The 14070-nt window shown below is 40.0% G+C and overlaps 1 protein-coding gene across 3 annotated transcripts in view; it reads right to left on the bottom strand.

Annotated features, from left to right (window-relative positions):
- Positions 1-10077, bottom strand: part of FAR1 (fatty acyl-CoA reductase 1) — an 80843-nt gene extending 70766 nt beyond the window's left edge. Inside the window, exons 1-2 of one of the 3 annotated variants that reach the window (XM_032639667.1) lie at positions 9927-10077; positions 8106-8203 (exon numbers count right to left, since the gene is read on the bottom strand). The gene's annotated coding sequence lies outside the window, so the exon portion shown is untranslated. The remainder of the gene's footprint in view (positions 1-8105; positions 8204-9926) is intronic. The other 2 variants (XM_032639665.1, XM_032639666.1) reach the window with 2 other exon arrangements.
- Positions 10078-14070: the final 3993 nt, after the last annotated feature.

Here is a 14070-nt window from a genome sequence, read left to right as displayed (position 1 = left end):
ACTATAAAGCCAGTTATTAAGAGTTGCAAATATGAGTATGTTATTAGAATGTACCGAAAACTTCAGTTTGTATATAAGTAATAACTCTGCTTGCTGCAACTCACAATGCTCCAAATATGCACACTCAAAACCTGGAATTCTGTAATTTTCAAGAGGAGCAATCAATCATTGTCAGTGAAACTGGTCATGGTTTTCAATTATCATTATTCTTACTTCTAATTAAGTTGAGCTTAATTATTATCATTTTAGTTGTTTTATTAAACCAGGAGAATGTGTTATATAATTCCATCACTAGAATTTGAGACCTACAGTTTTCTAACTAGTCTAGACTTTAAGATAAGTATATTTTTGTGATTCAAACAGGAACCACCCATTTCCCTAACTGCTGAAGAAAGTCCCTCTCTCCCCCAAAATGCTTATACCTTGACAATTTAGTTGTTATTATTCCACTAGAAAATGGGAATTACTGAGCTAAAGAATGACCCAGCTAAAGGGCCGGGATTAAAAGAGCTGGAGGGTCACCGTTCTAAAGGTCTTTACCCCAGCTATAGGCGCAGGTCTTCTCCCTGGTCACCAGGTCCACACCAACCAAATGTGGCATGAGGACTTGGAATCAGAGCTCTTCGTGGAAGTAATAGAAACTTCTCTGAACTTGAATGTCAATGATCCCTCCAGTCTCTAGTTTTGAGTAGGAAGCTTCCAGGAATCTCTTTAAACAACTGAATCCCATAACAAAGCCTCTTCTCAAAAATCTTCCTGGTCTAGCTTTAAAACCTTGCCAGGTTCTTATGTAAAGCTTGCAACAAACAAAATGCTGTCAAGCATAGAAAGGTACAGAAAACAGGAGGGAAGTGTTTGATGACTTTGTGGATTCTTAGAATCTCTTTCCAGCTCTGAAACTGACTTAACGCATCTAAGAAGCCCAGCGAATTCTTAGTCAATTTATCAATTGAGAATCAAAGTCACAATGCTAAAAACTCTGTCAAGATATTTCCTTCTCCAGAAACTGAGATCCAGAATGAAAAGGCAGCCAAGATAAATAAGAGCAACAGACTACACTGTTGTGACTGCCACTAACCACGTGACCTTGGGCAAGTCAATTAATTGCTCTGATCAGTCATAAAATTCACTGAAGGGGAGGCTAAATCACTGATGGATAAATCCTCTTCTAGCTCTCAAAGTCTATGTATTACTGTATATTAGAATAAGTTATTTCCTAGTAATACATTAGATACTCAGAAAATTATTAACTCCAATGGGTCACAAGGTTATCACTTTAAAGCCATACACCTAATATTCACTGACCTTCAAATAACCTATGCTCTGCTCTGCAGTCAAATGTCTCATTTAGCAGCTAACTGATCTGTTCCTATCTCCTAAGGATTCTGCTTATGCTAATAACCATTATTATGATTATATTTTAGGTACAATCCACAAATTTTTAAAACCCCATACTTCTCACCTCACACAGGTCAGAATGGCCATCATCAAAAAAAAAAAATCCTCAAACAATAAATGCTGAAGAGAGTGTGGAGAAAAGGGAACCCTCTTGCACTGTTGGTGGGAATGTAAATTGATACACCCACTATGAAGAACAGTATGGAGGTTCTTTAAAAAACTAAAAGTCGAACTACCATACGACCCAGCAATCCTACTACTGGGCATATACCCTGAGAAAACCATAATTCAAAGAGTCATGTACCACAATGTTCACTGCAGCACTATTTACAATAGCCAGGACATGGAAGCAACCTAAGTGTCCACTGACAAATGAATGGATAAAGAAGATGTGGCACATATATACAATGGAATATTACTCAGCCATAAAAAGAAACGAAATTGAGTTATTTGTAGTGAGGTAGATGGACCTACAGTCTGTCATACAGAATGAAGTAAGTCAAAAAAAGAAAAACAAATACCATATGCTAACACATATATATGGAATCTAAAAAAAAAAAATGGTTCTGATGAACCCAGGGGCAGGCCAGGAATAAAGACGCAGATGTAGAGAATGGACTTGAGGACACGAGGAGGGGGAAGGGTAAGCTGGGACAAAGTGAAAGAGTAGCACTGACATATATACACTACCAAATGTAAAATCGATAGCTCGTGGGAAGCAGGCGCATCGCAAGGGGAGATCAGCTCAGTGCTTTGTGACCACCTACAGGGGTGGGATAGGGAGGGTGGGAGGCAGACGCAAGAGGGAGGGGATATGGGGATATATGCATACATACAGCTGATTCATTTTGTTATACAGCAGAAACTAACAAACCATTGTAAAGCAATTATACTCCAATAAAGATGTTAAAAAAAAACCATACTTCTAAGAAATATATTTAGGCCCATCCTTCAAACTAGATGGACAATAAACACTTATGATCTCAGGGCTCTACAGAGAATCAATCCTCTGTCAGACCAATACATGTTTCTAAGCCTCTGTGTATCATATCTAGGAGTTGTTTTAACACAAATGTGAACCTCAAAATATTTTAACAGATCCTTTCCTCCACAGATCTTAACTATTTAAGGGCAAGAGAGGTCAAAGATGATTTTCCTTTACCTCTGAAAAAGTGGTATTTATGTATTTATTCATTCTTAAATCATATTCTACTTCACCTTAATTCAGGATGGATAGCAGCCATTATATAAAGTTCCATACACTTATTCCAAAATCTTTGGTAAAATCATTCCTACATATTCAAACTGGCTACAGCTTGTTTTCCCCCAAGAATGCAATTAAGAATTGGTCTTTTAAAAAATTAGCATTTGCATAATGAATTTTATAATTTCACTCAATAATGAAAAACACTTGTTTGACTCAAAATTCCTGCAATGACCACTGCTAAGAATGCAGGTGTCGAAGGATCACTGATAGTTGAGAAAATTTTGCAAAGTTCTTCAGAAGCTGGTTATGACGCTATGCTTGGAGATTTTGTGAATATGGTGGAAAAAGGAATCACCGATCCAACTAAGGTTGTAAGAAGTGCATTACTGGATGCTGCTGGAGTGGCCTCTCTGTTAACTACAGTAGAAGTCGTAGTCACAGAAATTCCTAAAGAAGAGAAAAGAAGAGAAGGATCCTGGAATGGGCGGAATGGGTGGGATGGGAGGTGGGATGGGAGGTGGCATGTCCTAATTCCTAGAATAGTGTTTTACCATCATTAATGAGATGTGAAAGGAAGCTCAAGGCAGCGTTCCTCACCAATAACTTTAAGAGAGGTCAGTTGAAGGAGATGACTGAAGAAAAGGCTGGCTGATGTTTAAGAAAATCACTATAACCATCAGTTACTGGTTTCAGTTGACAACATAGAATGGTTTACTGCTGTCATTGTCCATACCTACAGATAATTGATTTTGTATTTTTGAATAAAGACATTTGCACATTCCTGGTAAATGAGTATAAGAGCCATGTACCAATGTACTGCTTTCAACTTAAATCACTGAGGCATTTTTACTACTATTCTATTAAAATCAGGATTTTAGTGATTGCCATCAACAGATGAGAAGTTAAGAAGCAGCCTTTCTGTGAAGAGTAAGAATAATTGTGTACAGAGTAGAGCAATATCCAATTATGTGAAAACGTTTGTGTAATAAAAATTGTTTAAAGTTAAAAAAAACAAAAACACTTGTATGTAAAAGGTGAAAAGCACAAAGAAATAAATAAAGTTGAATTTTAGCAGTATGCTATCTGCCTATACATTAAAGAATGGATTATTAAACCAGAATCTGTAAACCTTCAAAGATATCTGAATGGGTTTCGAAAGTCTTATTATCAGCCTCCTGAAATTATTAGAAAAACTAAGTGTATATGTATATTTTTTCTGAGGAGAAGAGATAGCACAAAGCTTTGAGATGCTCAAAGAAGTTTATGACCTTTGACTAAGACTCTGCATTATGGGATATATTTTAAGATTTTAATTCTCAGTTAATAGTTCAAAGTTTTTAAGTCAATACTCCAAAATAATAAGATATAGTGGTAAGAATTCCTTACATTCAAGAAGGATTTCTCATGTGGCTGCCATGCCACATGGCAGCAAAATTCCATAAAGAACAAGAATGATCTAGACTAGATATCTCAAAGTAATCTTAAAACTGTCAAACAGTTAAAACTTAAACACACGCACACATACATACACACACTCCACCAATGTCATTTCCCACTTAGAATCTCTAATACTGGCATATGATCTTACGTTGCTACATTCTGTTTTATACATGTATATTCAGTCTCTCCAACTACTTATCCCTGTCCTACAGTAGATTATTATCTCTAATTTCTCTTGCTCAGAACAGTATAATATACAAGTCTCAAATATATTTATATGAAGAAATTTCCACTTCACTTAGATTAGCATGTCTATTGTTGCATTGTATGGTAATAACAGGTAAAAATGTCTAGGGACTTGTTTCAAAATTAAGAAGGGGGAGGGGAGTGGATGGAGATACAGATAAAACAAGATTGACCACAAGTTGAAAAATGTTAAAGCTGGTGATATGCATATTATTATATTTTTATGTTTGCAATTTTCCATAATACAAAGTTTAAAGACATTGGCCTCGCCTATTAGAACAGAGAGCTTCTTAAAGACAGGTGCAGGAGCTTTCCTCTTTGTACATCTGCCCAGTAGAGAGCAGTCACTTTGCTAAACACATTTCATTCTTTATGTGAAAGGCAGCAGTACTATCCTTCAATGAAACTTCAACAACTCTTTGATGGTATTTTATATAAACAATTCTTTTATTAACCCAGATAAAACATATTCATTCATTCACTACTTACTGGATACCTGCTTTTCTCAGATATCCTGTCTTGATAAATGGAGGATATAAAAAGTAATTCATACTCTCTAATAAATTAAGAATCTGACAATACCCTCAAGGATCCATGGGAAAAAGGGCAGGGAGGGAAGACAGGGAGATGAAGGGAAAGAAAAAATAGTAAAAAGCAACAAATACAGTATTTTAAGAAAGGGCTCTAAGGCATTCGCATTTTTAATTAGAAAGAAGGCATACAGTTTCTTTAAGCTAGACAGGTCTAAAAGTTCCCTTCCCCACTCTATTCTACAGATGAGGAAACTAAAGCTCAGAGAGGGGAAGTGACTTGCCTCAAGTTACACATCAAGTTGCTAACAAAACCAAAAGTAAAATTCAGATCTGCTCATTCACAGTGCAATGCGAATTTTCTACATAAAAAACTTTCTCCTACCCCATAATATTCACTACCGAAAGAGAATGACTATTTTATTATTAATATACACTTCAATTCTGTATTCTACCATACTAAAAAAAAAAAAGCAATACACTAAGTAAAGGGAGGAGGCTGGGTAGAAAATGCAAACAAACTGCTAAGACAGTTATACATGAATACTATATGCACATACCACACTTCCTTAATTCTGAGACACATTTGACTTTAAGACATAGTATCCATTTTGTAAACATTTTTTAAAAAATATAGACACTGTAAAATCTTCATTTCAAAAAATATTAAAATGTGAAAACACACACCTCTAAAGCAATGAAATATAACGCACCCTATAAGACACAAAAATCACTATCATTTAAGACCCCATGTCACAGGCACAAACACACAGAGCAAGAGTCCCATCTTCTAAAGTAACAAATAGTTACTAAATACCTAAGGCTATGTGGCATTTTTTTCAGTTGTCTGTATTAATAAACAAGTCCTTTTTGCCATACATCTCATATGCATGAGCTCTGGAGTCAGAGAAAGCAAACTGGAATCTCCAGCTCTGCCACTTAGCTCTCTGGCCTTTGGAAAGTTACTAATTTCTCCAAATCTCATTCTCTTCATAAAATAAGATAACCACCTTAGAGAACTACCTGAGAATTAAATGTAATAATTTATTTAAGGAACATAGTACAGTGCCTAGATGAAATGTTAAGTTTCCTTCCACAGTTCCTATGGACCAAATGAAATTAAAACTAAAAACTACGTCCCATTCTTGACTTATAAGATGGGAATAAATCTGTATTAACCCTAGGGCAAATACTACTAATTTGCTTTGGAATAATTACTTGTTAAGAAAAGCTTATTTTCTTGAAATTTCTCTCTTTTCTTCTTCAAACTGGGAACAGAAAACAATGACAAATTTTAAGTGTTTAAGTTAAACTTGTTATATGTAAACTCAGCACTTTCATGTTGCCTTACTGAACTGAGACTCTAAGCCCAATACAAACCCACTGAAGAGAGGAACTATAAGCCTACGTGTGGGAGGAGAGAAGGGTATAAGGCCAAAAAGACACATTTAAAATTACTCAAAGTACGACTGGTTTGGTTTTTTTTAACCTTAAATTCATTTATTAAACAATGTTCAGAAAAGCCAAGACCATATCTCCATGATTCAGGATGCTTTAGTAACCTGATCCCTCAGATTAAGCAAATGTAGTTTCAGGTTGTTTCCAACAATAACAAGTCATTGCCAAGATGGGACTGTGCCTAGCAAAGTGGCTCATATGCAGTAGACACTGAAATAAGACCATCTTCTCTCCCACCCCAAACATAGTACAGACTAGACCACCCACATATTCTCTCACTATTAGTTCATTTTAGTTGAATGATTTTTCCCCACTAATGATAAAAATAACAATGCTTTTTTTTAAACTTGGAAAAATACAAAAAGTACCAGCATTTTTAAACTACCCATGATCTTACCAGCCAATAACTAAAATATTACAAAAGGACATACCAACATCTTTCCTATGAATTTGACCATAATTATGATCATACCAAACTTTAAATTTGTACAGAGCACTTGCCACTAAACACAATTAACTACCAGTCCGTATGTTAGTATCTTCATCATGGCTTTCTTGAGACCAAATTCACACTGTTTTTCCTCACTTAACTCAATGGTTTCTTCTCAATCTTTCCTCTTCTGAGTCTCTACATATTTTGCTGATGATCACTTCCTCTTTCTTAAAACTCTATCCTAAGTTTCCCTAAACAGTATATTCCTCAGTGTCTACAAAAGTCTCTCCAACTAATCTTTTTCTATTTCTTCACTGGCTCTCTTCTGTTAACTCCTGACAATCTCTAAAACATGGCTCAGTCCTGACTTTGAAGTTGCTTGTCAACCTTGAATCCCTAGCACTTAATAACACAATGCCTGGCATGAAGCAGATGCTCAATTCACGTTTACTTACTGACTTTGCCAACCCTGACCTGCCACCTACTAGTTGTGTTACCTTGGTTAAATTAAATCTTTCTGAACCTCAGTTCTCTCATTTATAAAGTAGGGATAATCAAAGGAAGATGATGCTTGGAAAGCTCAAAACAGTTTCTGGCACAAAGTTGCACCCAATAAATTTTGCTATTATTATCAACATAATCTAGTACAGGAATCAAAAATATTTATTATTATATATGGTTGAACACCAAATCTACCTCTCAATAACCTAATTTACTTTCACCATATTCCTCTTATCATAACTATCAAAAAACATTTTTGTACTCTTCACTACTTATCTCCAATCCATCATCAACTATTCTAATTTTTCTCTCCTAGCCACCATACAAAACCATCATTTATCAACTAAGCTATAACAACAGACTTAGTTGATTTCTACACCTTTATATCTTCATTCATGGGCTTCCCTGGTGGCGCAGTGGTTAAGAATCCACCTGCCAATGCAGGGGACACATGTTCGAAACCTGGTCCGGGAAGATCCCACATGCTGCGGAGCAACTAAGCCCGTGTGCCTCAAGCAACTACTGAGCCTGCGCTCTAGAGGCCGCGTGCCACAACTACTGAAGCCTGCACACCTATAGCCGGTGCTCCACAACAAGAGAAGCCACCGCAATGAGAAGCCCATGCATCACAAAGAAGAGTAGCCCCAGCGCACCACAACTAGAGAAAGCCTGCGCGCAGCAACGAAGACCCAACTCAGCCAAAAATAAATAAATAAAATTTATTTTTTAAAAAGTCTTCATTCAAATCTTCAATCCTCCTTAAAAACCATTTTTAGTTTGTCACTCTTGTCCACAGTTGCTTATAACATGTGCATACTACTGGAATGCCATCCTCCTATCTTGCAATAACCCATGTCCCAACTCCTAGTTCAAAAGATGGCTCAACACTCACCTCTTCCAGGAAACTTTCCCTGATTAACTCCACACCACTCAGATTACTTCTCTGCTCCGAGTCGCCTCAGCCCCTCAGCACTTAGGTACTCTGTTATACTAAGAGTAAAATGTGATCAGTGAATAGCATTACCAAGAAATTACTTCCACAAAACTATTTCTACATCCTAAAGAATGGTCCATTACCTATAATGCTTTGTTGATTTGGTTAATTAGGAAACATCCTATATGACAAATGCCCTCTTTGGGTTTTGTCCTTAACACTATGCTACTTCATGTTGGTAAAGAAGCACTTAACTCTTCACAATCCTTTTGTCCTATCCTCAGGCAGAAATACTACCTCAGTTGTATCACCTCCTCCTGTTTAAATCCAATGGAAACGTAGTAATGGACCATTTTCTTTTCTACTATCTTTTCCCTGCCCCCAACCTCTGCCCATACCCCGCAAATAAAACTTCCAAAGCTTTAAACAGAAAAGTAGTAGCAGTGATACCATGTTTTTCTTTCCTGTAAGTGAAAAGAACTTTGAACCTATTTAGCTACAAAACTCTTCCCAAGGCTGAAAAATTTCCCAACAAGCATGATGCATAATCAAATTCTACATCAAAATGCTTGATTCTTATAGAGTAAGAGAATTGTACTTATGTTCACTCTTACTTGTGTTACTGTAAGACATCTTGCATCATTTTTATGACACGTAACTGTTGAGAAACTCCCCTGTATTGCAGTTTTCGCAAAGTATCCTGTGATGTTGTCTTTAAACTAACACATTCTACTTTTTTTTATATAAGAATTAAGCGATTCCTCACTGCCATCCAATCAAAAGCTAACAATATTTGTGCCATGGCTTGTGAGAAGATGAGTTCGTGTGCTGCTGAGGCAAAACAATGAGATGAACTGTCACACGGGTGGGAGATGGGTTGGGGAGGAAGGAGGAGGGTTGGGGGAGGGAGGACAATCATCCTCAGCAGTGAGAGTTAACAAGTCTGAGAGTTTGGCCATCGATGAGTAGTGAATGAACCTATGGACCTGGCTGACTGACTCCTACCTGACAAAACCGACAGTTATTCTTGCTGACTTACTCATAAAAGATCCACACCCTTCAGTTACCATACATAAACCTACCTCGTTTGCTCCTCGTATACTTTCTCCTAACTGGCCACCCAACGCCTTCTAGTCAAACAGCCTCCAACCACACCTCACCTAAAACCTCTGCCTCTCAGTCACCTTCCGGCTTTAGTAAGTGCCTCTTACTCCAGATTCACGTGTCCCAAGCCTGTCCTCCCTTCACTCCCAGCTGATTTCCCCCCAGTCTCAATCAATGCCTACTTCCAAGAGGCCAACCACACGCCCCGGCTCCGCACCTTCTCCCCGGGCACCCTTTTCTGAGCATCACCCTATTCCCATCACTTTCTTCGTCCCCAGACCCAAAATCCTGCCATCACAGGCCTCCTTTCACTGCCACCCTCAGGCGCACAAACCTGCTCCTCCGTTAACTACTCAGCCCCACCTTCGCCACCTCTACGCGGTCTCTCCGCCCCAGGCGGCGCCCCCAGGCTCCGCGTCTGCAAACCAAACCCCTCCCTATGGCACCGCTCTCTGTCCCGGCTCTCCAGAGGGCGGTGGCCCCGCCAAGCCTCGCAGAGACCATCCGGGCAGAAGCGGGCGCCCCCCGCTCTACGCAGCCGTAGGCGGGGGCGGGGCAGCTGGTGTAGCCCCCGCCTCGGCCAGGCCTGCCTCCCCGGCTCCCAGAGCCGTGGCCCCGGCCAGGCGAGGAGGAACCCGCAGCCCGCCTCTCCGGCCCGGCGTCCCCGCCTCTCACCTAGACGCAGAGGCTCGGGCCTCGCTTTCCTCCTGGCAGTCCAGAGAGGGCTCTGTCGCCGTCGGCGTCGCGCTCCCTTCACTCGCTCTTCCACCGCCCCCGACCGGCCGCTGAAGAGCGAACGGGCGGTGGCACGCCCATTGGCTGCGGCCCGCGCTCGCGTCAGCCGGCCCCGACACGGACCTCGGAATGTGACTGGCTGACGCGGCGCCTCTTTTCCACGTCTTGTCCTGATTGGCTCCCTCGTGCCCCCTTACTAGGAGGACCGCTCACCCTCCGCCAGGCTTCGGCCTCCCACCCCCTCAACCCCGTTTCCATCCGGGCGGGAGGAGGACGGGAGCGGGCGCGGGTGGGACACGAACGGCCAATGGGAGGGCAGAGAGAGGGCCGGGAGGTGGGCTCTGCTCCCGGCCAGCTCGCGGGGAAAGTTCATCCAATGGTCGCGCGCCCCACACCCCGAGCTCACGAGCGCCCCCGCCGGCAGCTCGCGTTCTGGCGGGTCGCGTCCAGGGCCACACCCGGGCTGCCCGTCGCTTGGGAGCGGCGCCCACTGGAAAGGTGGGGAGGATGCGGCGAGGCAGCCGCAGGTGACCGCTGGCAGCCATTGTGGCGTGCTCCCGCGCTGTCTTCGTGAGTCCCGACGCGCCTCTTGGCGGGGCTGGTTTGGGTCGGTGAGAGCGGAACCGTGGCTCTGTGGTCCCCTGGAGCCTCCGCGGGGTGCCCTATAGAGAGGGAGCCGAGCGTGCGTCTCGTCCAGCCCCGCGGGACTGTGGGTCAAATATTTCCACTTAACACTGCTTCCAGAGTAATTTCATACAAAATTTATCCATGATGAGAGAAATTAGAATAATGGTTATCTCGCGGGGGGGAGGAGGGGAAATGGAAAGGGCACAAGGGAACCTCACGGAAGCTCGGAGCGTTCTGCCTCTTGATCTGGGTGGTAGTTACCGAGGTGGTGTCTGCCTAGATAAAACTTCACCGAGTCGTACACTTAAGATTAGTTCACTCAACGCACTTTATGTATAATATCTCAATTTTTTAAATGATAAAAGGATTGTGAGAAAAACTCTAATATTACCATAACCTTAGGCTCCATGGGACACCCGTGGTATAAACAATCCCACTAGGATTTAGCTATCGTTCAAAAACTAGAAACCAGAGGAAGAAAAAAAGGACTGTGAGAATTTAAAGTGAGTAAAAGCTCCTGGCACGGTGAATAACACTCACAGGTTGGTGCTTTAAGGATGAGCTAAGATGGTTCAGAATGATTTTTCTCTGAGAATTTAGAGCTTGTTTCAGTGCCTGACACTGTTAACCAGAACTAAAGCACCCATGGTGCTGCACCCAGTTGGAAACTACAGAAGTTTACGGAGCTGCGTACTTTACTTTCATTTGAACACCATGGCTTCTGCCTTGGAGGAGCTCACAGTCCAGCACCAAGTACTGTCACCCTCTGTATCCTGGGGAATTGGTTCCAGGACACACTCTCCCCCCGCCCCCCGGCAAATACCAAAATCCACAGATGTTCATGTTCCTCATGTGAGATGGTGAAGAATCTTTGTTTCTGAACTTGACATATAAAGTTAGGTAAGATAGTATTTTCCACAGAGCATAGAATATAATAAGGACACAGACATAAACAGATAATTCCACTATAATGCAGGATGAGGGAATACATATAAACAGGATCTTACCCAGCCTAGGGAATTTAGGGGCATCTTCTTAGAAGATGCAGAATTAAGTTAACCACTGCTAACATAACCACTGTGCACATCCTCCCACATTCTTTAAATCATCTCTAGTTAACTTATAATACCTAATACAATGTAAATGCTATGTAAGTAGTTGTAAATACAATGTAAATGCTGGGTAAACAGTTGCTGACAAATAGCAAATTCAAACTTTTGCTTTTTGGAACTTTTCTAGAATTTTTTTTCTGAATATTTTCAATCCACAGTTATTTGAATTCACAGATGTGGAACCCACAGATACTGAGGCTGTCGATACAGTCATTCCTGGCAGAGGGCACTGAACACAAAACTAATACAGCTGCCTACCCTCAGGGATGAGTCATTTTCCTAGACTAGGCAAGATGTATGTGTGTCTAAAACCCAGTCCATTAGCAAAATTCTGAAATATCCAGAGTCAGATGAAACACTTCTTAGCTATAAGTCAATAATATTCTTCCCAAAATAGCCACAAGAACTATGGGCCAAATGTTAGCCTGTGGAAGGGCATCAGCAGCAAAACAAGTTAAAGATTACAGGATTCGTGTTTATTAACTCAGTCATTAAGTTGTTCATTTCTGATAAATTCCTTTGTTTAAAGTACTTGTCCCTGAACTAGGCACATAAAGTTAGGTAAGACAGTATTTCTCACAGAGTATAGGGTGTAATAGGGAGGCAGACATAAACAGATAGTTCCATTATAATGAAGGATGAGAGAATATATATAAAAAGGATCTAACCCAGCCTAGGGAATTTAGGGGCATCTTCTTAGAAGATACAGAGCTAAGTTAACCACTGCTAAGGTTTATCACCATACCACAAGCAATTAGGCACTATTTCTGGAGAGTACTTTCATTACAAATCTTTAAATTTTTGTGCAAATACCTTCATTTTTAAAAAATAGTTATATGTAAATATAACAATATAATAGCTATATATAAATATATAAATTAATACTTAGTTCTGAGAAAAACATGTGAAGAAATTAAGTAATTGCTTAATGAATACATTATGACTTTCAGAAATAACTTTAGGGTTGCAAGCTTAAAGGCATTCATTTGATTCAAGTCGATGTGTATGTAACATGTCCCTCCAGCAGAGACCCCCCACAGATGGGCAGCATGCATTCTGGAAGAGGACTTAAAATTAAAACAACAGTTTACTATCCAAGATGGTACAGTCTCATGGGCATGTTGTGTGGCTCATGTCCCTTGCAGTGCACCACCATTTTTATGTGAATTCCAAGTCATATATCTATAAAAAGTGACTAATAGTCTTCACAAAAGGTAATGAAGGATTTTGCCCAGAGCCTAACACTTAAAATATAGTAATACCAAAAAAAAAGTAATAATTCATTCAAATGCTTTTCCCATCTCTTTTCAACAAGAGCCCGGAAAATTGGGCTGCCATATATTGGAATCTACTACATTGTAATTTTATTCACGTATGAACACCTGTATATACTTTTGATTCTTGCTACAGAAACACAGTTCTGTAAATGAAGGTAAATTATACCATGCCAAAAATGTATTACTATAGTTTACAGCCTAAGGATACCATATATTACTGAGAAAATAAATAGGAATAGACACCAAAAACACATATGTTACTCATAAACTAGTTATAGCTATTTGTGCATTCCCTCAGTCTTCTATAACTTCTTTAAAAACAGAAGTCAAGTAAGGTCAAGCATTAACTTTTTTATGCAAACAGTACCTCTTCCTGCTCTGAGGAAATACTTTTCTCATGGCATGTATCATTTTCTAACTCATATGATACATTGTTCTGTCAATGTCTCATTAAACATAGTTTTGTTGAGGTTCTTCACTCCATCTTTACAACAACCCTATGCAAATGTTCATCTATTCATCTGAATTTTGTAGAAGAGAAAATTGAGGCTCAATGAGACAAGTAATTTGCCCAAAGTCACACAGCTGTTAGGTGGCAGAAGTGGGATTGAAATCTAGGTCTATTTGATGGCAAATTCCATAATCTTTTTACTATGCCACATTTGCCTCCTCCAAAACAAGATCTGGTCATTTTGCCTTCTCCTCCATACATCTTTGTGTTCCTCACAATGAGTAGCACAGAATCTTACGTATGTTTCTCGTGGAACTCATGGTGTTAATAATTCTTTTCACCATGCTTTATCTTTACAGGTTTCATGACAAAGGAGAGTGTGAACTATTTAAAAGTAACTACTTCTTTTGACAAAACTAAAGGGAACACAACTTTGTAGTTGCAGTGAAGAGCCCATTACTGCTATCTAGAATGCAACAGAGATGCTCACTTTCATAGCATAGACTGAGCACAGCATAGAAAGAGTTTCAGGCAGCTTTTCTCAAGAGAGCCAAATTTCTAGTGAGTACAGTTACTCTCTGCAATTCATTTGGTGATCTCTGCCTTGTTCTGTATTC

Source organism: Phocoena sinus, chromosome 8, assembly GCF_008692025.1.
Source record: "Phocoena sinus isolate mPhoSin1 chromosome 8, mPhoSin1.pri, whole genome shotgun sequence".
In the NCBI taxonomy this organism is placed as follows: Eukaryota; Metazoa; Chordata; class Mammalia; order Artiodactyla; family Phocoenidae; genus Phocoena; species Phocoena sinus.
Note: the sequence above shows the minus strand (reverse complement) of the source record. Positions and strands in the feature narration are given on the sequence as shown.